At 34.0% G+C, this 23,625-nt stretch overlaps 1 long non-coding RNA gene across 1 annotated transcript in view; it reads left to right on the forward strand.

Moving 5' to 3' along the window:
* Nucleotides 1–23,625, forward strand: part of LOC110599389 (uncharacterized) — a 277,569-nt gene that overhangs the window by 26,500 nt on the left and 227,444 nt on the right. Inside the window, exons 3-4 of the long non-coding RNA XR_013425840.1 lie at nt 16,990–17,138; nt 17,612–17,741. This is a non-coding gene — a long non-coding RNA (uncharacterized LOC110599389). The remainder of the gene's footprint in view (nt 1–16,989; nt 17,139–17,611; nt 17,742–23,625) is intronic.

A 23,625-nucleotide genomic window follows, 5' to 3' on the forward strand; every position in this document is an offset into this window, starting at 1 on the left:
ATTATGGTCAGGTGACCATGAAATGATGAGCTACAGCTGTTACAGGGCATGTCTCTGCTGGTGCTTAATTTATAGCAAATACACATTTTATTGCTAGTATGTTTTCTCATTCATACCTACAACAAGGAGGCATAATAACAAGGCTGCTAGACTGCCTAGATTTGAATCTTGATCCCTTTACTTACTAGTTGGGTGACCTTGGGCTTCTGTGCTCAGTTTCTTTCTCATTAAAATGAGAATGATCTTGTTAACCCCCTCACAAATTATGAAGTTTATGTAAGTTAATACACCTTTCTATGTGCTCATAAGAGTACTGGACTCAGAAATGTTCTGCCTATTATTATTTGCTGGGCCTTGGGAACACAGAGGCAAGCAAGATGATTCTTACCCTCATAGAACTTGGATTCTGGGAGAGAGGGAAGAAGGCATTATGCAATTAGTCATCTACTTAATTATTTTTGTGATAAATGCTATAGGGAAGAATGAAAGTGAAGCTATTGTTTAAAATGGGGGACTTGACCTGGTTAGGTTTCGATCTTCCAGAAGGAAGTAACATTTGTGATCTGAAGAATAAGTAGGGATTATTTGGAAGAATAGAAATAAGAAGATATGTAGGGAAGTTGTTTTGCATACAGAAGCCATAGGAAAGATGAAAGAAGTATTGTGGGAAACTGCATAGAATTTACAATTAGAGACCCTCTGGCTGGAAATAACTCAAGTAGTTGTAGCAAAGGTTTGATCGTGAGCTGAGTTTCCTTGTCATTGATGCTTCTTGTTCTTTCACTTAGACTCTGATCCTTTACATACCGATTATCCATGCAATTCACTATGAAATTTCTTAGCTTTGTTTGTTCAGATACTTCTGTTTTCTTACCAGCTCATGATAAAGTTGTTTTCCACTGTATTTTGTTATTTTCAGGATATCAAAAGTTACAGTTCAAAAATATGTGTTACTCTATAGATGTGCAATGTACCTTCTCTTTATATATGCATATATATACATACATACACATATCTATTACATATAAATATTTTGTAAGTATGCACATATAATTTTATATTGAATTTATAACTTTTTATGGCTTAATACCACATGAAGGTAGTATTTCATATTTTGCTTTCTTCTTGAGAGTTTTCATGAACTTTCTCTTATGTCATGATATTCTTTGAAATCAAAATTTTAAACTATTTTAAAATATAATTCATGCCCACACCTTAATTCATTTATCTGTTCAACCTGTAGATTGTTCTGCATTTTTTATAATGTTATAAAAACTTTTTTTCTAGAACTATTTAGGCAAAACTGATGAGAGTAGATTCTTAGGGATATTATTACTATATCAAGGAATATCATTTTGTGGTTCTTTGTACATATAGCAAATTTACCAGGAATGAATGTGATTATTGATTTCAATATTTTTTCAACAATATTAGTCTTTATAACTAAAAAGTGGAATCTTGTTTTAATTTTCATTAATTACTAATGCTTGCTCTGTCCATGTTTATATTACTTTTTCCATTAATCGTTGGATCTGGTCTTTTGCCAGTTTATATATTAGGATACTCATGTTTTCACATTGACTTGTTAGAGCTCCTTTTATATTAAAGTATTAATAATACTTAATCTACCATACACCTGAATTTTTTTCAGTTTCTCATTTTTATTCTGGTCCTGCTTTTATTTTGTTGTCTGGGACTTTTAAATTTTATGTGGTTGAATCTATAGATGATTTAGTTTAGTTTAGTTTTTCCTTTTATTTATTTTTATCATTTTTTTCCTTGCCTGGAAAAATATTACATATTCTATGTAAAAAATTCCATGTGTGCCTTTTATACATTATTCCTAAATTTAGGCTCAAATTTGCAGACATAGAATAGGAAATGAATATTTAAATCACTTCAATGGCTATTGAGTTATTTAAGAAGTGTTTCAATGAACAATATTGCAAGACTATCTGTGGAAAGTGGTGACAGTGACTGGGAGACCAGTGTCTGAGACTGAGGTCCCTGATGACTTCATGGCTGTGGCATACTTGGTGACTGAGAAAGTTTCTGTGCAAAGGCGTAGGATGCCCTGTTGCTGTGGGGATGTCCTCCATGTTAGAGTTTTATCAGCTTTGACCTTATTCTCAGGGACACAGCTCCTGGAAATGAAGGAACTTTCTTGTTAAGATATCCACAATGTTTCATCAGTTGGCTACTCCTGAATCTGCCTGCAAATTAGTAACTTTAAACAATGAACTTTCTTGAGAGCTGCACAATGCTCCTAACATTGCATACTGCAACTGTAGAATGTAACTGAGAAAATAGCTGCATACTGTTGCTAACTCTGTAACTTTCCTGAATACAAAGAATAATGCTTGCATAGTCTTTAATCTGATTATGAGACATATATAATAAAGATTGCTGGTGTAATTCTTTAGACTTGCTTCTCCACCAGACTCCAGCTTTATCTTCAAGATCTGTGTATGTTAATCTTATTTCTTCCAATCTCCCATCGCCCCTCTAAGGAACCTGCTAGTTTGGCCATACTGGTGGTGGCAACTATCAAAGTAATGTCAGCCTGAAGGATCCTTTCGATTACTGCTTCCCTTATTACTGTTTTGGTCATGGTACTGGGGATTGAACCCAGGGGTGCTCTACCACTGAGTTACATCCCCAGCCCTTTTTATTTTTTATTTTGAGATAGGGTCATTTTGAGATAGGGTCTTAATAAGTAACCAAGGCTGGCCTCCAACTTATAATTCCTACTTTTAAAGGGTTTGGGCTGCTGGGACTGAGGCTTGGTGGTGGAGAGCTTTCCTAGCATGTGGCAGGACCTAGGTTCAATCCCCAGCATCACCAACAAACAAACAAAAACAGATGTATCCTGAAATGTGTAGGAAGCATTTACACTTCCCTGAGTTTTATAGTGTTGTTCTCAACTGAACTTCAGATCTCTGGTTTTATGTGAACTTAAAAGAGAATTCATCTTCTGAAAGTCTTTTCAATAGCTATTATGCAAACCTATATAGAAAATAAATTGTTCAGGATTAAGATGTGAACTAGTAAATAATAGGATCTGTTTATAAATACACAGAAAATTAGAAGTTTACATACTGTATATATTATTGTCATATATCTTCATTGCAGTGTTGAATTTAAAATGGTTAAAAGCTAAAGCTCATTTCTATGGTTGTTTAAGTTTTTATTAGAGCAATACAATCATCTATGGCCTTTTTATTAATTAAGGCAACTAATCTCTATTTAACTACAGTGGACTTTTCATGTATATAGAACATGCCTACCTATGTTGAAAACATTGCATATATGAATTGTAAGGCATATTTATTGCTACAAATTTGAAAAGCATAATATTGATTTTAAACAAATGCTTTTAATGCTGTATCTAGAATTTGAGGGCTAATTTTTTTTCCTAGAAATTCTTTACTATTTACTCAAATGTTGTTATAGCTTTTTCATTTTGGAGCTTGTTTTAGAATTATTTAAACAAGTTTATACACTGTAGACAAATATCCAGGCCTTAAGCAAAAAAAAAAAAAAACATCCAACCGCCCCCCCCAAAAAAAAAACTGAAGGTGATTTCCTCTCTTATGCATTATATTTAATCAAATAATGAAATTTGACTTCATTAAGAGTAGTTAAATGAATGCATTCTAAACTCTAGAGGTATTATTTGGAACATTTTGAAGCACATACACAAAAGCACATACACATGCACATGCACATGCCCACTGTAAAAATAATATAAATGGCTGAAGAAACTTTAGATGAGTGGAAATAAATATAGGAAAATAATGAAGAAATGTATTATTATACACACTATGTTATCCTTAGTTAGTTAGGTTATGAATTTCTAAGTATAGTTATAGTTGGAGGTGAGAAAATGAGTTATCAGATGCACAATATCTATAAGACAAAGAAACCATTGTTCTAGAGAAGCATAATGATGCTCCAGCCTACATAAAAAATAGATCTACTATTTTAAAAAGATGACACTATAACTATCTACATCATCTTGCCTTTAAAAAAATATGATCCTAGGGGCAGATGTCATAGCAGGAGAGACTTGTTAACAAGTCCAAAAATATTTAAAATATCAGAAAACATTATAAGTAAAATATATAGTAAATAAACTGAGAAAATATTGTAAATAGGTGAATATTTAACTTCAAAGGGTTCATATTCTTCATGTAGTTTAATGGGAAAAAGACAAATCCTCTAATGGAAAAATAGATAAGGAAACTGAACAGGCAAACCTCAAAGAAGAACGGCAAAGATAAATAAATAAATAAATAAATAAATAAATAAACAAACAAATAAAACTTTGTTCTGATTAGAAATGCAAATTGGAATATCACATTGAAGTCTACATAGTAAACTGGCATATATAGAAAGAATATTCATTTTTTGTGAGGGTTCAGGAAATAAGCAGTCTCAAGCACCACTACTGATAATGTGAACTGATAGGAGTTTACTGAAAAGCATTTTGACTCTGTATAAAAAGTAAAGTCTACTTTCCATTTGACTTGGAAATTCTTCTACTAGAAACCCAGTATCCAGATCCAAGATCTGGACAGGTAATAGCTGTGAAAAAAATTTCACAGCAATGTTTACAATAAGGAAAATTCCACCCTACTAAATATCCAATCAAAGTTTTATTTCAATAAATTATGGTATATCTCATATATCAGAATAACATTAAAACTATGGATATCTATTTCTTGGCATGGTAAGATGTATACAACTTAATGGTTAGAGAAATAGCAAATTATACCTTAGTAGGTGGATCATTATTCTGAAAACAAATAACCCAATCAATAAATGGGGCAAGGACCTGAACAGACAATTCTCAGAAGATGGTACACAATCAATAAAAAAATTTATGAAAAAATGTTCATCATCACTTGCTGCAGTCTGTCTGGGCACAATTCAGGAGCAACTTGTCAAAAGAAACGAACTTTATTTTTAGAACACACACACCAAACCACACAGCTCCTCAGGAAAAACCCTCAGAGCCCAACTGCCACCACCAGCTTCCCACAAGCCTCTCCACCTCCCCCACTCCTGCTCTTGAGGCTGATTGGCTGGGTCGCGTGGGCAGAGCCAAAAAAAGTCCCTCAGTGAGCAGCTCTGTGGTCTGAAAGGGCAGGGAAACATCCCAATGAGCATCACCGCAGAGGAGCCAATCAGTTGGCAGCTAGAAGTTTGCTGGGGCTGCTGTGAGCCAATCATCAGCTGGCAGCTGGAAGTTTGCTGGCAGCTGGAAGTTTGCTGGGGCCCCTTTCGGCTGTGGCTCTCAACATCCACTAGCAATTAGAGAAATGCAAATCAAAACTACTCTGAGATTTCATCTCACTCCAGTCAGAATAGCAGCTGTTATGAAGACAAACAACAATAAGTGTTGGCCAGGATGTGAGGGAAAGGTACATTCTAATTCATTGCTGGTGGGACTGCAAATTGGTGCAGCCAATATGGAAAGCAGTATGGAGATTTCTCAGAAAATTGGGAATGGAACCACCATTTGACCCCAGCTATCCCTCTCCTCGGTCTATACCCAAAAGACTTAATAACAGCACACTACAGGGACACAGCCACATCAATGTTTATAAAAGCACAATTCACAGTAGGTAAATTGTGGAACCAACCTAGATGCCCTTCAATAGATTAATGGATAAAATATGTGGCATATGTACACAATGGAATATTACTCAGCAATAAAAGAGAATAAAATCATGGCATTTGCAGGTAAATGTATTGCATTGGCAAACATAATGCTAAGTGAAGTTAGCCAACCTCAAAAAACCAAATGAAGAATGTTTTCTCTGATATAAGGAGGCTAATTCATAGTGGGATAGGGATAGAGAACATGGGAGGAATAGATGAACTCTGGATAGGGCAGAGAGGTGGGAGGGGAAGAGAGGGGGCATGGGTTTAGAAATGATGGTGGAATGTGATGGACATTATTATCCAAAGTACAGGTATGCATATGATCATCTCGATAGATGCAGAAAAAGCATTCGACAAAGTACAGCATCCCTTTATGTTCAAAACACTAGAAAAACTAGGGATAACAGGAACTTACCTCAATATTGTAAAAGCTATATATGCTAAGCCTCAGGCTAGCATCATTCTAAATGGAGAAAAATGGAAGGCATTCCCACTAAAATCTGGAACAAGACAGGGATGCCCTCTCTCACCACTTCTATTTAATTTAGTCCTTGAAATACTAGCCAGAGCAATTAGACAGACAAAAGAAATTAAAGGCATAAAAATAGGAAAAGAAGAACTTAAAATATCACTATTTGTGGGCGACATGATCCTATACCTAGAAGACCCAAAAGGGTCTACAAAGAAACTACTAGAACTAATAAATGAATTCAGCAAAGTGGCAGGATATAAAATCAACACACATAAATCAAAGGCATTCCTATATATCAGCAACAAAACTTCTGAAATGGAAATGAGGAAAACCACCCCATTTACAATATCCTCAAAAAAAAATAAAATACTTGGGAATCAACCTAACAAAAGAGGTGAAAGATTTATACAATGAAAACTACAGAACCCTAAAGAGAGAGATAGAAGAAGATCTTAGAAGATGGAAAAATGTACCCTGTTCATGGATAGGCAGAACCAACATCATCAAAATGGCGATATTACCCAAAGTTCTCTACAGGTTCAACGCAATGCCAATCAAAATCCCAATGGCATTTCTTGTAGAAATAGATAAAGCTATCATGAAATTCATATGGAAAACCAAAAGACCCAGAATAGCAAAAGCAATTCTAAGCAGGAAGTGTGAATCTGGAGGTATAGTGATACCAAATTTCAAACTGTACTACAGAGCAATAGTAACAAAAACAGCATGGTACTGGTACCAAAACGGGCAGGTGGACCAATGGTACAGAATAGAGGATACAGAGACCAATCCACAAAATTACAACTTTCTTATATTTGATAAAGGGGCTAAAAGCATGCAATGGAGAAAGGATAGCATCTTCAACAAATGGTGCTGGGAAAACTGGAAACCTATGCAACAAAATGAAGCTAAACCCCTTTCTCTCGCCATGCACAAAAGTTAATTCAAAATGGATCAAAGAGCTTGATATCAAATCAGAGACACAGTTTCTGATAGAAGAAAAAGTTGGCTCCAATCTACATATGAGGTCGGGCTCCAAATTCCTTAATAGGATGCCCATAGCCCAAGAGTTAAATACAAGAATCAACAAATGGGACTTACTTAAACTAAAAAGTTTTTTCTCAACAAGAGAAACAATAAGAGAGGTAAATAGAGAACCTACATCCTGGGAACAAATTTTTACTTCTCACAATTCAGATAGAGCCCTAATATCCAGAATATACAAAGAACTCAAAAAATTAAACAACAAGATAACAAATAACCCTATCAACAAATGGGCCAAGGACCTGAACAGACACTTCTCAGAGGAGGACATACAAGCAATAAACAAGTACATGAAAAAATGCTCACCATCTCTAGCAGTCAGAGAAATGAAAATCAAAACCACCCTAAGATACCATCTCACTCCAGTAAGATTGGCAGCCATTATGAAGTCAAACAACAATAAGTGCTGGCGAGGATGTGGGGAAGAGAATACACTTGTACATTGCTGGTGGGACTGCAAATTGGTGAGGCCAATATGGAAAGCAGTATGGAGATTCCTGGGAAATCTGGGAATGGAACCACCATTTGACCCAGCTATCACCCTTCTCGGTCTATTCCCTGAGGACCTTAAAAGAGCATACTATAGGGATACTGCCACATCAATGATCATAGCAGCACAATTCACAATAGCTAGACTCTGGAATCAACCTAGATGCCCTTCAATAGAAGAATGGATAAAAAAATGTGGCATTTATACACAATGGAGTATTACGCAGCACTCAAAAATGACAAAATCATGGATTTTGCAGGGAAATGGATGGAATTAGAGCAGATTATGCTAAGTGAAGCTAGCCAATCCCTAAAAAACAAATGCCAAATGTCTTCTTTGATATAAAGAGAGCAACTAAGAACAGAACAGGGAGGAAGAGCATGAGGAAAAGATTAACATTAAACAGAGATGAATGGGGGGAGAGAAAGGGAGAGAGAAGGGAAACTGTATGGAAATGGAAGGAGACCCTCATTGTTACACAAAATTACATATAAGAGTTTGTGAGGGGAAAGGGGAAAAAAACAAGGGAAAGAATTGAATAACAGCAGATGAGGTAGAGAGGGAAGATGAGAGGGAAGGGGAGGGGGGATAGTAGGGGATAGGAAAGGTAGCAGAATACAACAGTCACTAATATGATATTATGTAAAAATGTGGAAATGTAACCAATGTGATTCTGCAACTTGTATTTGGGGTAAAAATGGGAGTTCATAACCCACTTGAATCAAATGTATGAAAGATGATATGTCATGAGCTTTGTAATGTTTTGAACAACCAATAAAATAAAACAAAAAAAAACAAAGTGCAGGTATGAAGACATGAATTGATGTGAATATACTTTGTATACAACCAGACATATGAAAAATTGTGCTCTATATGTGTAATAAGAATTGTAATGCATTCTGCTGACACATATAAATAAAAAAATTGATTAATAAAAAATTAAGGCATATTTTATATATCAGAATAACAGTAAGACTATAGGTAACTATTTCTTGGCATGGCAAGATGTATACAACTTAATGGTTAGAAAAATAATAACTTATACCATAGTAGGTGAATTATCATTCTGAATCTAATGTTATGAACTGACTTGTGCTTGCCCAGTGTGATTGTGTTTGGTGATAAGGCTTTTAAGATGGTAATTAAGGTCAAATGAGATCAAAATGGTGTGGTACTAATCTCCTAGTACTTCTGTACTTGTGGAAAGAGGTAGATCACCAGAGAACTACTATCTATGTGTGAATAGAGAGGAAAGGCCATGTGAGGACACCACAAGGAGACAGCATCACAAGTCAGGAACAGAGTTCTCACCAGATACCAACCCCAGCTCCCTTGTCTTGGACTTCCAGTCTCCCCAGTGTGAAAAAATCAGCCTCCATTGTTTATGCCAGCCAGTTTGTGATGTTTTGTTATGGCAACCTGAGCAAGTTAATATGCCTAACATATATTCTAATATGTTGATACAATAAATTGACCAAGAAAGTCACACATCAAAGGGTATCATAGTGACCACTGGGCAGTGAGGATTATAAGTGTTTTTAACAGCTTTTTTCCTTTCTTGTACAGTCTTCTCATTTATTTTTCAAAAATTTGTTGTAGAGAAAAAGAATATTACTTTCCATTTCAAAAACAAAAGAGGATTTTATTTTGTCAGGGTGTATGATGTCTTCAGAAACTTCTGGATAATAAAATTATGAATTTTATATGCCTGATTCTAATAATGATCCTCAGTATAGGATAATGTGAAACATTGAAGATTCATTTTTTGAAGCAATTGTACAAAGGTAAGATAAGGACTGTAAGCATAACAAATAAATAATTTTGAACCTAGAATATTTAAAGAACTATAAGGAGCACATGATCTTCAGGTAATCTTCAATAAATAAATTCTACAAAACTTGACTATCAGTAATATTTGGATGAAGTGGCAGAATATCAAGGTGATCAACTTTGGAATCATACAGCCTGATCTTTATTTTCATTTAGCCTTTTATGAGCTGTGTTATTTCCAGAAAGTTATTTATCTAAGTTTCTGTTTCCTCATCTTAAAGATAGCTTAATAATATAGACACTCCTCTAAGGTTATTGTAAAATTAATTGTGATAATACAAGAAACTATCATTGGACTTAGCTGCTAGGTTGGAAAGTAATAAATACTCTCTACATATTAGTTATAAAATACTCAGTTGGGAGTGTAAGATTACATTCTTTGCAGAGGACTTCAAGTATAAATATTCTGCATTTCTGACTGAGGCAGATATGTGCTTCTCATCTCTATTGGACAAGGGTGAAATTTTAGCCCACGTATGAAATAGAATCCTCTAAATTAAATTTGTCCTTAAATCAATGATTATTCTCTATTTATAAAGGGAGAGATGAAGTCTAAGAAGCAGTTCTAAACTTAAAACAACAACAACAACAGTTTTTCCAAACTCTGGTATATTAGATTTCCATTATTATAACAAGTACTTGAAATAATAAACTTATACAGATAAAAGGTTTATTTTAGCTCATAGTTTTGGAGGTTTAAGTCCATGATTCATTGGTTCCATTACTTTGGGGCCTGTGGCAAGTTAGCATATCATGGTGGGAGGGCAGGGCACAACAAAGTCACTCACTTCATGGCTGGGATGCAAAAGGGAGGATAGGAAGGGGCTAGAGTCCCACAATTCTCTACAAAACAGACTTTTAATGACCTGAAGACCCCCCCACCCAGTCCCCACCTCCTAAAGGTTTCACCTCCCAACAGCACCTTACTGGGGATTAAGCATTTGGCACATGGACTTTTGAAGAACATTCTAGATCCAAACTGTAGCACTTGGTTTTGTTTATAAGTTGACATCTCTAGTTTTGAAACATTATTTTATATCTAAAGTAATATCCATACACATAGGGTTATGCATATTTTATGTTTGAATATTATGGCTATATAAAATTAAACCTTATAGAAATTCTTTCTAGGTTGTAAATATTAATAGAATGAATGAATCATACCTAAAAATAATAATGTACTAAAATAATAATTTGTATTTTGCTTAACAATAACAACAAAATGCCCCCCTCCAAAAAATCCAGAGATCAGTAAATTGTAGGGACCTTAATGAGTTATTTATATAACTCCTACAAACTCTTCTTTGTTTCTACATCATAATTTTCAGCCTTGCATGATTTTTTCTGATGCTTATGTACTGCGTATACTTCTAGGGGTTGTGTACTGAACTTAATGTCTAAAATTTGCAGAAGGGCAGGCTGATGAGGAGTTTGTAGGTTGAACTATATTTTGAAAATATTGGCTGAATGACACTTTTCCTAAAATATTTCTTAAGTTTTAACAGCTCCAAGTGGCCTAAATGAGTTAAGATCACTCCCCAAACCTTTAAATTAATATCAGGAAGCAATTTAGACACCAAGGAGAATTGAACTCAATGTGTTAGTGAGATGAATAATTGAAGCATTTGAAGTGGGTGATAGATCTTACTAAGTGATTACTTCCTTATAAATTCCTAAACAAGAAGTCTTCATTGAGAAATGGTTTGGGATTGCTGCCATTTGTCACTTGGCCCATGCATGCTTAATAACCTGCATTTTCAGGCCACTAAAGGTATATTCAGTGAATTGTGATGGCCTAAAATAGTTAATACATTCACTGAATACCCAACCTCAGTGTGAGTGTCCTAAGCACTGGGAAGGAATTCTGATATTGTGTTTCTCAGTCAATAGGCCTCTGTTGTCCTGATAAATTTCAATAAAAGATAATATACCACTAGAAAAAAATAGGGATTTTACACACTTGGAGTTATTTTTAAAGTTAAGTTAAAAATTGACATGAGACTTGTTATGACTGAACCTGCAGTAATTCAGTTTCATTATACCTACTAGTCCAATTGTGCATCATGAGTGGAATTTGTCAACTATTTACAGTAATGAAATGATAGAAGATAATCTAAAAAGAAGGGGTTTCTGCTGTCCTCTAGTCTTCTCTCTATGCTCTTAAATTCCTGTGTGCACATCATAGGCCTCTGTATGTTAGACATCTTAATATACCTTGGGCAAGAGGCAGCTAAGGTAGTGACTTAGAGAACAGGTTCTGGAGTCAGGAACCACACAGGAGCATGGTGACATTAAGTGATAGTGGGTGCCAGAGCTTTTGTGCTGTGACTTATATATAGCAATCATTACATACATTTGTCTATTATGAAATCCTTTCATTTGTTTACCAGCTCATACCTTATACTGTGGTTGGGTTTTTACATTTGATTTTTTTGCTCATTTCAACATGTACATAACCACAGTATAAATGTAAGCATGAGGTGTTTGTTATGTTTCTTTAAACCTTCTGAATATATTAATTGTCAGCACAGAACCAGGTCATGGACTGGCCGAGCAGTATGAAACATGAGAGCTAGGGAAAGAAGACTCTTCTATAAGCATGTGATATTAAATACTAGATATTTTCTTAAGCTGTATGAGCATGTTCTAATAAAGGAAGGCAGCAGATGAGAAGAATTTATAATAGCTAAATTTCATATATTCTTGTTTCTGCTTGATAATTTGTCTTTGATGAGTATGTGATATCTTTTCACAGTAGTTATTCCCAGCTGCATATGTGTGCTGCAGAAAGAAAGAGCATATGGAATATATACCGTGTATATATACATATAGAGATATTCTGGCACTGTGTGTGTGGATTCACATGCATATACATGCACACACTTGCAATATCAGTCTATGTATGTCTATATGTAGAGAGAAAAATATATGTATAGATATATACATTCCTTCTGCTCTTTTCATTGTGTTACGCATGTCAGAGACAGGAAGAGTTCTGCTCCCCTCCCTATCTCCCACCCCCAACAAGCTGGAGGGCCAGAAGGTGGGGCGGTACCTCAGAATAATGGCAGCAGAAGGCAAAGGGAGCAGACAGCTGGCAAGCTCTGTCCCAATATGCTTCCCTGAAAGAGGCGAGGAAATTTCAGAAGATGCAATGCCTGAATAGCTCAGTTTGCAGAAAAACAGAAGAACCAAGGTAAAATTCCTTAGAATGCTGTCCATTTTAATGAGTCTAGAATTGACCAGTTTATCACATCTTGGTAAACGTCCTCAAAACTGTGAGTTTATAAACATTTCCTCTTGGAATATATTCTAGAAATAGATGTCAACTTTCTGACTCACGAGAGCTGTCCTCATAAGCTTAAAAAGACTGCCAATGCCAGGTGTCTCCCTGGAATTTTCTAGAACAAAAATGTAGTGTGAAACCTCTGCTATCAAACACTGGAAAGCATAAGAAGTTCTGAATACTAGATCCCCTGTAATAAGCTCTGCAGATTAACTATGTTGAATGAAACATTTTCAAAAGTAATTTTACATGCTTCTTTGCCATCTTAAACAGATCATTCCAATTTCACACTTTCTTGAATATTCAGGGTCATCATTATGCACAATAATTTTTGTCAGTAAAACATAGTACTCTTTGGGGCCATTGAAATGTGTAGGACTGTTTCACTTATTAAAGATTTTCTTTTCCTTTTTTTTCCTCAGGGCCATTATTTTTCCCAAGGCCTATTTTGTTTCTTTTAAGTCAATTATCGACTTGAATTATGTATCCTAGTTTGTTCCAATGTTATAAAAATAGGAAGTAATCTCCACGGGAGGGCTCAAGGCTCTGTCTTGCAGGGTCTTATCATGTACAATGTGACAAAAGATTTTTTTCTTCTTCTTCTTCCTAGATTGTCAGCAGCAAGGTTAATGAAAGGATGAATTCTGAGTGAACAAAGAATTTCTCTTTCTTAACTATTACCATTGTATGATATCTTATAATATTTGATCTTGTTCAAAAGTCTTATTTTTGCTTCCACAATTAGACTGTAAACTCTTTGGAACACAGACCACATACACAATTTTCTTCATTCTTTAGATGCAGTACTCTGCATCTAAACTAGACACTCACTTATACATTGATTTCAGGGTATAAAAAAGGTGCACTGTTTAATTATTAACACAATTGTAGAACAATTGATGGAGCCATCAAGCTGGCAAATTAGCTTTAGAAATTGCCCAGTACATAAGAAGACAAATGTATTCCTAGGACATATAGTTTATTTAGGGATTCAGTTTTTCGGCTACATACTGAAAATGTTCACAGGCAGGCAAGTATGTGTGGGGCAAAAATGGAGAAGATAAAAACTATCATAGATGTGAACTGAAGCTGATTTAGTTTTTCTTGGGGTATTACTTACTAGTTCCATGGCCTAGTAGTATAATATGGTCTAACTTTCGTTCTGAAATTATTTGCAAATTCATATTTGCAAAAGTCCTTTTTTCTTAAAATTAATATTTGAAATTTTATCAGCAATAAATAATTTTATTTATTCATACTATGACAAAGAAAACAAGCTTTTTGTAAAAAATTATATAACTTTGTTTCATTTACCAAAAATATTATTCATAATAATGAAGAAGAGTTAAACTCTGATTTATTTGTATGTTTTCAATATTTATTTTATAGCTCATATGCTAAGATATTATGTAAAACAGGGGCTCATTTATCTGCTGATCTTTCTATAGAACATCTGACTGTTTATTTTCTATTTCATGTTGATATTAAACTAAGCTAGTGTAGGAACATGGAATCCCTCTCTCAGTCCTAGATTGTTGGTTTTCATATGCTTGTAGCAACTCCACCTAGTTCCAATTGCTTACCTTCACAGACACAGTGGCAACCTCATTTTCAAAGTGGAAGTTGATGTTTCCATTATTTAGGGAGTAACCAGCTCTTCAGCACACTCAGATAAACCTTAGTAAACAGTGATATGCTGGAGCAGGCTTTGTTTGAGCCAATTGCTATGTTTTTAGGAATTTCTCAGTCTGGTTGTCACATCATTGGTAGCTTTAAATTAACCATGGTGGGATTATTTATACCACTACAACACAGAAATTGGCAAATGTGACAAATACTCCTCCCTGATTTAGTGAACATATACCAACACACCTCTGTAAATATTTCTTATTGTGATGAATTGAAAAAAAACTGTTTTATTTTCAATATACTTTGTGATACAGGAACATATAAAATGGAAATACCTCCTTTATTTCTAGGAGAAAATAGTAAGAACTCTTGATCCTGATAGCAAAATGTTAATGCACTGGAAAGCAACATGACAGGATTTTTGCTGGTTTATAAGTACTTGACATATATGTATTCATTTTCTTTTGATGACTATGAATTGGTAATATTTATCAAAGTCAGTTTTAGTTTTCTTCTGAAAGTGTTTTTTAATGATATTAGTAGTTAATGTGTACAAAATGTTGTCAGATATTATTCTCACAAATTTGTACATTTTAACTCATTTAATCCTTAAAATCCTATGAAGTGGGGACTAATACATATCATTTTACAGATGGGGAAACTGAGGCATAGAGACCTTCAGGGACTTGTTCAGGTTCATGCTTGCAGTTCATGCTCTGGATACAACATTTGGAGATAAGGGGGAACTGTTAGGAACAGCCTAGTTTCTATTCTAATCTGACTGAGAAATAAGATATCCTTTAACACTTTAGCCAAGCATGTCATGAATCCCTGCGGTTTTATAAAACTCAGGTGGTTTACTTCCCAGTCCCTCATCCTCATCTGCAGTCCAGTGTGGCACCTGCAGACAAGATTTCATTTCCTCTAGGGAATTTTCCTGAGCCTCTAGAGACCCATTTTCAATAAATCCTAGGATTCTGTTGTGTCTTGCTGGCTATCTATAAGTAATACAGTGATTCGTTGTATGTGGCTGTTCCGTCTTACTGGACTTAGACAAGTTGGTAACTGGGGCACAACAACCTTGCATCACAGTTTTTACAACTAGTGAATAGAGAGCAGCAAGGACCTGAACCTAAGTGATCTGGGTAGTCCAGATCTATATGGTGAAGTAGTTGTAGTCCCTGTCTCATAGGGTTAAATGAGGATCAAATGAGTAAATATGAATATATTAGAGACAAAAGTATCTGGTGACCAGTGAGTTTTCTACACACTAGCTATTAGTATCATTTGAAGAAATACTTTTTAGAAGAAAAATAAGTCTGACTTTGACCTACAGTAGTACCTATTCATGGTCATCAAAAGGAAGTAAAGACACATGGATTACATGCTCTTAAGCACTATGATCTAGGACTTCTTCTAATCTAGGACTTCTTTACATTTATTCATACACACATGATTATTTTTACTATTTAAATATTAATCATTTTGTATATGTTAACCTCAATTATTTTTACTTTTTAATAAAAATTTTTCTTTATTACATCCAAGCTAAGAGAGAAATGAACAAATAATTTTATATTGCTGAGAAGTTGGAAAATATTTATCAAAATCTTATCTGAAATCTCATTATATAGAAAGCTATGAATACTATTTTGTTTTTTCCCAACATTTCATTACTTTTATTTTTTGAGGTAACAGTGTCTTTCTTTTACTTATTTGATGTCATATTAAAAGCATGTGACATTAGGAAGTCAATAAATTTTGAAACTTTTTTTGTGGGAAATATAAATTATTTTTTAATTAATGCTATCAATTATAATAATTTCCTATGCAATAAATTTACCAAATAACTGACCTGTTGTGCATACTTGGTGTTTACAGGGAAGGATTCAGTGATGTTTTTGATGCTTTAGGCTGAAAATTGTCAAATGTACCTTAGATAATCAATATGATATTTTTATATCTTTAAATGAAATTACCAATTATTTAAAGCATACTATTATCATATTTCCAGCAAATAAGAAGAAAATATATGTGTGTCATCATTTGTTTGTTGGTAATTTCTATTTCTTGCCAGAACTTAACTTCATGAAATTCACATCCACCACTAATGGCTGGTGGATGGCTGGTGAGATTGAGTACATGACTATGCCAGTGCCTAGAGAATAAAAATAGCTTAAATCAAAAAGTCTTCTATTAACATGTATTTTATGTCCTTACAAATTTGTGGGGTTTTTTCCCTCTAAACATATGCATATCTGAAATTCAAATTGAGTGCTCCTTACCTCATGCTCTCCTCTGTACCTCTAATGAGGTGGAAAAATGTACATTAATGATGGAAAGTTATTTAGTGCTGAACAGAGTTAATTGCTTCTAATCATTGCTTACATCCATCTGGTTTTATGGTAGACAACAAACCTCTTCATTGGGTTTGCTCATTAGACATATTGTAAATCACAGAGATGCACTGGCATCTTGCATATTGTGCTTCTATTAGTGAGGCTGCATTTTCATATAGCCCTAATGGAAGGCATTAGGATACAGATCAACTTGTCCATGTTCTGTCAGAACTGCAGGGCTTCCTGGTGTACTGGCCTCCCCAGGATTACTTGGAAGGCAATGGAAAGCTATTGCCTATCAAACTCGGATGAAAAACTGTGGAAGAACTGCCAGCAACTGGGATAGCATGGTACCTCTGCCATAAAACTGGAGCTGAGGTGATAATAATTGGCAATTGTCTAATTTTTCCTCCCCAAAAGCTTAAGATTAATGCTTTCTTTTACTACTATATATTAATACTTTCTTTTACTACTATAATTTGAAAGAATAAACAGGAACTGATTTGAATGAACAAAGAATCAAGGTTTGAAACTGAACTACCTGTGGTCTTTAATTGGGTCTTAAACTAATGACTTCCTAAGGTTCAAAGATTTAAGTATTATTTTGTCAGAATTTTTGGAAGATCAAAAGAAAAGCATAAGTACACGAATCATGATAGTGACTAGCTTTATTGTAGCATAATCATACTTGTGCTAGAATTAATTAGGATGTTTTTGGTGAAGTATGCCATTGATGAATATCTATTGATAATAAGGAATTTAGAAAATTAATATGGGAAATATGGCCCTGAAATTCTGTGGCAATGTAGAAACTGGTAGAATATTATAATTTATCTTAATATCTTATATAGGTATTTTTGTAAGAAGAAAGGGAACCATGCCTAAATTCTAAAAGAAAGAGGAAGGAAGGAAAGAAGGAAGAAAGGAAGAGTGAATGAAGGAAGGAAGGGAAGAAAAATGGAAAGAAGGCATACTGAATATGTAAGTCACTGATGTCACTTTTCAATTTTTGGTGCTTGCCTGTCTAATTGATTCCCATTAAGGGTGAATGACTATAGGGGGAAATAACTAAGTTACAAAAGTTTAAAATTTAAAGCTAAGTAGTCACTTAGATACTACTGGTAATATATACTCTTCCTATTTCATAAATGACATATCTGAGGCCCAGAAAGATTAAAAGACTTGTCCAACCCATGTCAAATAAGTATTTCATTGTTGCACTCCAGGGTTTAAGGACAGATCAACATCACCCGTTTTCACTCAAAAGGACACATATTAATTTGTAAACCAAGTAACTAGTAAAACTCAATTATACAAAATTGTGCTCCCTACCTTCACATTTCCTGTTCTTGTCCTCTATTTAGTAAATAAAGAAATGACAGACAAGTTCTTGCCAACTTTTTTTTTGGAAAAACAACTTTATTATCTATGTATTTGATGACTATATATTTAGCTCTATCTCTATATTTAAAACTGCGTAAAATTCTGAAAAGCTTTCTGAATAATCTAAGAAGGATTGTGCAGTTTGAGATGTATTTAGATCTAATTTAAAGATGAACAAACCTAAGAATTATTAAAATTGATAATTCATGTATGCCATACCTAATGATATACATAATAGTCCGCATACATTATTGCCTATCAAGGGCATATAAATGAAATTTCATCTTAGTTCTATTTTTTTTGGAGCAATTATCTCAACCTCACTCTTGCTATTTTCTTCTACTTTAATGCTTATCTTAAAATGGATTTCTGTGTCTTCCTCCTTTACTTTTACAACTGAATTGAATTGAATAAAATTAATGTGATTCAAAATTACTTCGGAAAGATTTTCAACACAGCCACAATTTGAGCATCAAGATTTTGCTTAGATTCTTTCAAAGCTCAAGGAACTATGTATTCAATACAATTTATATCTGTTTAAAATGCTTTTCTAATTCTATATTACCTATACAAAATTTTTGCATTTTGCCAAAACATTCAAAGATTCATCTTTATTCCTCCTTTTTGTAGAAAATTATTTAGAATGCATATATATGCATTCTAAATATATATATACATGGCCTATGGCCTATACATACATATATGTATAGAATTAAATCAGTAAGGAACATATTTATAAATGAGTTATGCCCTTTTACTTTTTTACTCTGTACCATAATATTTCAATATATTTTCTTTATAACTCATCACCTCACTAATGGTTTGATTCAATTTTATTATTGAAACAAGATTTTAAAACCTGTTTTGGCAGTATCTTTTCCCTCCTTCCACCTCTTTAGCATTCAATATGAGTGGAAGGCCAATATAAGCTTGGTTGATTGGATGAGGGTTAAATGAAGAGTAGCCATTATTTCCATTGCTTTAATTACGCCATCCTCACACCATGATGGACCTTGCTTCATTTCCCTCTGGTAGACCTGACAGACTATAACTGACCTAATTGATACCAGATGACAGCTCAAATAAGGCCTAATAAAGAAGTAATCACACTAATCTAATGAGCAAGCTGTTGTGATATTGGCTTATAGGAAGTTGTTTTTTAATCTGTCCATTTTTCTTTTATTTTCTATAACCACTGTTCCCAGTGTCTATTTCTGTGATTCTGGAATCAGAATATTCAGGACTAAAATAGACCTCATGGGGAACATCTATTTCTTGCTGTTGCCCTATTAGATATGCAGTTATAGTTTCTTCAACTTTTAAATATAGAAATGTTGAACAATGGAAGTTGAAAGAATAATACAATGATCACATATACACCCATCATTCACATTTAATATTGTAAATATTTTGACATATTTGCTTTTAATTTATGTGTATATATATATGTGTGTGTGTAAATACATATATACACAATATATATGTATTTCTAAATCATTTGGAAGTCACATGTAACATCATATTTCATCTCTGAATATTTTGACATATATTTCTCCCACATTGGGCATTTTTCTACATAAGAAGAAATTGTTAGCAAATTACCAATAATATCCAGTGTATGTTCAGTTTTCTTCAATTATCTCTGAGTATCTTTCTATGACAACTATTTTGCTTTCACACCATATACAATAAAAGTTTCATTAGTTTTTAAATATTTCCCTGTTTCCTGTCATAATAAAATGTCTTGAGTTCATCTTGTACTTTCTTGTATTAGGTCTGAAATCAACCATTGTTCCAGAGAGCACAGGATTAAGACCTGAATTAGTATTACTGCTACAGGAATCTTAATACTTATGACTTTTCCATGCAAAAGCTAGTATATGTATGTGTGTTGAATTTCTATGAATGGTTCCACTTCAAATTTGGTATTAATAAGGTTTTATTAACTTTTTGAATATATATACATATATTATAAGATTATGTGTAATCTTTATGCTGAAAGTTTGATAGACTGGTATCTAGTAGCATTAACAGTTATTTAACTGCTTTTTTCTACAGTATGTTCAAAATGTTTTCTAAATTATAACACAAATATTTCTTTTAAATCAAGCTTAATGTTTCTCTGTAAGTTGATGCTCTTCTCTTTAGGCTACATTTTACTCCAGAGGTATAGCCAGAATATTGTGCTCAAAACCACTTGAAATAATATTTTTCTGCATGATTAAGTTATTCATTTGAGTAAGTAAAAAGTTAAATTTATTTACTTCCAATTTGAGGCTTTACTTTTTAATTAAATTTAGGATTTGATTGTATAAAATTATTTATATCATTTAGAAGTAGATATATATATAGTATGTGTATCTGTGATATGTGTGTGTGTGTGTGAGTGTGTGTGAATGTATGTGTGCTCAGAATGATATATATATATATATATATATATATATATATATATATATATATATATAATGGTATGCATAGAATTCTCACTTTGTGTCTGTATCTTTCACTGTTTTTCCCAACTCTACCTTAAATGGATAAAAATTTTAGTTTCTGTTTTATCTTTCTTGTGCTTGCTTTTTAAAAATTAAGCAAATTATAGTATCTCAATTCTGTTCCCAATGTATGAGCAGCAAACTTTTTTATCTGGAAGTCTAGAACACTGCAAAGCTGCAGTCAAGAGGTGCTGGTACAGGTATGAAATTAGAGGCAAAGGATGTCTAGGAGACAAGACTTTGAAAGGATGTGGCCCCAGGTGACATAAGGCCTTGAGCAATCAAATGGCTGATGTTGGCTCTTACTGGTGTTGCTTCAGTCAAAGGCAAGTCACAAAATCCAGTCTATTACCAATCTAAAAAATCTTTGGTGCATATCACGTAGGCCCTTTCTCTGACAATTTGTTTGTTTCTTCAGTAATATCCCTTTATTTTTATTCATATTGACATATGTTATATATTTGAATTTTGTTAAGCACATTACTCTTCTTAGGCTTGAAAAATCTCCTATGTTCTAATAAGTATAATTTTCAAACCCAATATTATTGCTAACATTTAAATCTTTTTCCTGTTTCTTCTTATTGAAAAAGCTAAACTGATATACCTTTAAGTACTGAACTTGAATACTCATTATTAACATTTATTTATTCTTGTAGCTTTGAATAACGGATATTATTCCTGATCATGTTCAACTCATTTTGAATGTCTCTTAGATACCATTTCTACTCTTAAAAATGAGATATTTGTGAAATGTTTGCTCAGTCTATGAATTACTCCTTTTTTCTTATTTATTTTATTTATTCTTTAATTTAATCTCTACTTCTTGTAAGAATTAATTTTAACTCTGTTATACCAATTTCACATGTAATTGTATAAATTAAAAAAAATTTAAAAAGAGAGATCTTTTGTATTCTTGGCAAGAGATTATGATAATTTGAACTAAGTTGGGGGGGCAGTGGAGGGAACATAGAACAGATTTGGTATCTATTTTGGAAATAAATTTATATTAGGCAGCAACCTTGACACCATCAGAAATAATAAACTTGAGAGAAAAGACAACATACTTCATCTTATTTCTGCCACTGGGCTGGCTCACATTTCCTGGTCTGTAAGACTTAACGGGTTTAATGAAATAAATTTGAAAGGAACCTGGAGTCTTATTTCCCACTCTTTTTTGGGTAGAAATATTTCACTTTTCTAGCTGGCAAGGCTCTAGTTAATAGCTTCTTAATACAGACTATAGGCTGAAATCATAGGGGATCTTCCTTTAAAAAACTGCCTTCAAAACTAGTCCATTGCCAGTCCTTATCTCTCTCTTATAGTATCTTATTTAAAATATCCAGGAACACACACATTCTGGCTCCTTCCAACTGTTTGGCCTCATGATATAGGTTTTGTGACAGTACTATAGTACTGTGAAATAATTTATCATGTCATAGTAAAGGTTACTGATTTCACAGACTATAAAATCTGTGTGTGTGTGTGTGTGTGTGTGTGTGTTTTGCCATTGACTTTCAAACACCTAAGTTGCATAATTCTAGGTAGATAAGCAAGCAGCTCTGCTCCATGAAATAATTCATGAACCCAGGTTCTCCATCCTGTTTTTCCACCATTCTTTAGAGTGTGGTGTCTCAGCCAAAGATTGTTGCAGAAAGAAGGAGATGTTGAATGCTTTCTGGAGCTCATTTGCAAAGAACTGAATGCCAGACATCAGCTATGGCAACATGGAGTTCATTGGCAATCTTAGATAATACTATTTCAATGAAGTGATGAGTGTCACAGTGAGGACTAAGTGAGAGAAAATATACAAGCAATTACTTATAAGAGAGAAAGGGCAGAGGTTGGAAAGCAATGTGGAGAATAGGGAGTTTTACTTTTTATTATTGAGACAGGGTCTTGCTATGTTGCCCAGGCTGTCCTTGATCTCGTGATACTCCAGCCTTAGCCTCCTGAATTGTTGAAATATGTGTCACACACCCAGATAATTGTTGTTTTTTTAATGAGAAAGATTTGACTATGTTTTAATATTGATGTATATATCATGATCTAATTTTAGAATTGCTCTAGTTTTGAGAGTATGACTGGTGTTTCAAAAAACAATCTAAGGTCAAACTAATTGTGGAGTAAGAACCTTTTTAAGTGAGACAAATAATATGCCATGGGTAGGAGTGGACATTTCTCCTATTGACTATTCAGACTGATCAAGGCCAGTCTCCTAAATTATTCTTCATATGACATGGTTTCAAATTGGTTACACTTGTCTGCACCCTATCCAACTTGTCAGTGTCTCTCCTAAAGTTCAATTCAGAGAGGTGGAATCCATTTGTCAGGTGAGGTCTACTGAGTATAGAGGGCTATGGGCAAACTTTCCCTTGAGTTCGTTACTATGTTTTAAGTAATGCAGAAAATATATTCTTCATTTTTTTGTACCAGGTATTGAACTCAGGGGTCCTTGGCCTTGCAGCCATGTCCTCAGCCTTATTTTGTATTTTATTTAGAGACAGGCTCTCACTGAGTTGCTTAGTGCCTTGCTTTTGCTGAGGCTGGCTTTGAATTTTCAATCCTTCTGTTTCAGCCTTCGGAGCTGGTGTGATTATAGGCATGTGCCACCTCACCTGGCAGAAAATATATTCTTTCAGTAACAAGTCCATACCCCTAATTCACATTCAGTTGGTTCTCCACAAAAATGCTCCTCTTTCTCATATTAAGTTGCTTCTATCACGCATTGGGTCTATTGAGTTATGAAAATATGTAAGTATTTTATTTCTCTTAAGTAAATTTCTGCCAGTTTTAGTGCACAGTTTCTCTTAAGTCCTTACAGAACTGGATTGTTTCTATGTTGGTTGCCTTTTTATCTTGGGCTTGTTGTAAAATTAATGAAAAGTCTTATAAATCAGTTGCCACTTATTGTGTATCTGTCATACAGTACCTGTTGAGCACAGCAGTGTGGTGAGGGTCTGTGAATCAGAGATCTCTCTCTGCTTCTTGAT

The sequence above is a fragment of the Ictidomys tridecemlineatus genome, chromosome 9 (genome assembly GCF_052094955.1).
Source record: "Ictidomys tridecemlineatus isolate mIctTri1 chromosome 9, mIctTri1.hap1, whole genome shotgun sequence".
In the NCBI taxonomy this organism is placed as follows: Eukaryota; Metazoa; Chordata; class Mammalia; order Rodentia; family Sciuridae; genus Ictidomys; species Ictidomys tridecemlineatus.